Below are 2,422 nucleotides of genomic sequence, written 5' to 3' on the forward strand. Positions count from 1 at the left end.
CAATAATATCTTTCTAAGTTAAATTATAATATAATATTGGATTAGACGTTTGTTTCATTAATATAGAAATGAGAATCTTAAATGAATTTATACTTATGAGAATATCAATTATATGAATAATATATATTTTTTTAATTAAATTATGAATTCATAGATCAGTTACATTATATCTTGTCTGGTCAGATTTTCTACAAAATTTATAAAAGAATATTGATTAGAAAATAACTCAAATTTTCATCAAACTTCAATTTTCCAAAAACAATGTGACAGTTCGTGTTGCTAAATGCTAATTATATGTACATAGACATGCATATTACGTACATTCTATCACCGGCCATTCTCTAATAACGTTATAAAATGAAAAAAAAAAAAAAAAAATTTAATCCACTGTTCAGGTCATCAGCGTCCACTAATTACTGACCACCGACAGGTCGCCGTAGTACTCGGCGATACCGGAAGCTGCCCACAACCTCTCATTAAACGAATCTTGCAAATCGTCAGGGATTAACGGAGTCCGGCAAAGCGGGCAAGTCTTCTGATCATGGTCCATCCACCGGTCCAGACAGCACCGGTGGAATACATGCCGGCAGTTCGATAACTGCCGGATCTCGTCACCGGCGTCAAACTCATACAGGCATACAGCGCAGCTCTCCGGTGGATCTACAAGCTCTGAAAATTTCACCACCGGAAGAATCTCACGGATGAGTACAGCGGACACTGACCGGAACTGATTAAACGAATCTATCCGGGTCGGGTCGATGGAAAACTCGGGTTCTAAGAAATCCCCGAGACCCATGACCTGAAAAATGGCGGAAATGAGCTTACGAATTAAGCCCATAAATGTTAGGACATGGATTAGAAGTTTGGGGAGGAAGAGCTCTGTGTACCCAACTGGGAACCCCATGATTACTTGGAGCTTTTCTCAATTACCCAGATCAAATTGTTGGGGATTTTGATGAATTCACAGATAGATATACGAATTTATAGAAACTTTTAATTTCTGCAAATCGATATTTGAGGAGTAGTAGGTGGAAACACGGTGACGTAGAGATAAGGTTGAAGGTGAAAGAAAGTTGTGTTGATGGTGACGATGGATGGAAAGAGAGTAGAAGAGACGGTTATGTTATGGCAGCGTGCCGTGAGATGTGTGCTGGTTATACTTTATATATAGAAGGGAAGGGAAGGGAAGGGAAGGGAAACGAAGGGGTGTTAAGTGTAATAAAGATAAAGTTAAAGGGGTTAAAGTAAATGACGAGGAAGTCCAGTACCATGATTGGATCGATGCCACGTTGGTTGAAACGATTGATTACAGTTTACACGTTAAGTCGCTCCTATTTTTTATTTGAGATAATCAACAAATAATCAAATATGTCTGAAAGAGTAAAAAGTATAATCAGTACTTAACTATTAAAAATTGTGTAATTTACTGTACTGCCAAACACAAAATTGATTTTAGATACTTATAAATAAGGTTAAGTTTGAAAATTAAAATTATGCCATAAATTATTGTATTTGAGTTTATTTGATTATTATACTTTATTAAAATTTTAAACGAGATTATTGAATTTATTTTTAATTGGTTTGGTTCTTATGAACTAACTTTTTTATTATTATTATTTAACAGATCGTTTTTATAACTTTTGTTTTTAATTTTGTTTCTATATTTTTTATAATTTGTTTTTACCATTTCATTTTTATTTTTTACATGTTTTCTCATGATTTTTTTTTATGAATTTTATCATTTTAATTTTACATGTCTTTTCACAATCCATTTTTACAGTTTTATGTTTTACATGTTTTTTCATAATCCATTTTATAATTCATTATAACTAAATGGCTCAAGTAGCAGGAGGCTACGAATTATGAAAAAACAAGTAAAATATTTTAAAAAAAATATATAATTTAGAAAAACAATTGTTAAAACATATAAAAACAAAACAAAAATAAAGTTGTAAAAACAAATTCTGAAAAACATATAAAATTAAATTGTGAAAAAACATGTAAATTAAAACGAATTTTAAAATACCATTTAAAAAGAAAATTGTAAAAATAAACCATTTTACGTAAAAACAAACTAAAAATTGAAGTTGTGAGCGACTTTATATGGCAAAAAAGTAGTTGAACTTAAATAATCCAAAAAATAAGTTTATTACCATTATATATCAAAATAAAAGCGTAAAAATTTGTCACAATGTTATTCGACTAAATTATTAAAAAAGGAAAAATGACTTATGAAGGTAACAAACTAATGGTTTTGTTCATGTTTTGTTTTTTATTTTATTTTTTTTAGTTTTTGTTGTAACAATCCAAAAACAGCGGTAAAAATTTGCATTTTAAGATCCAATAGTTTCATTCATCAATTAGTTAAAAACCATCACCAAAGGTAATATCAAATATCAGAATATAAATATCCAAAAAGTGT

General features: G+C 30.3%; 1 pseudogene; it reads right to left on the reverse strand.

Annotated features, from left to right (window-relative positions):
* Positions 1-248: 248 nt before the first annotated feature.
* Positions 249-1,142, reverse strand: LOC145165285 (brassinosteroid-responsive RING protein 1 pseudogene; annotated as a pseudogene).
* Positions 1,143-2,422: the final 1,280 nt, after the last annotated feature.

Source organism: Lactuca virosa, chromosome 3, assembly GCF_052849685.1.
Source record: "Lactuca virosa cultivar CGN04683 chromosome 3, Lactuca_virosa_CGN04683_v6, whole genome shotgun sequence".
Classification (NCBI taxonomy): Eukaryota; Viridiplantae; Streptophyta; class Magnoliopsida; order Asterales; family Asteraceae; genus Lactuca; species Lactuca virosa.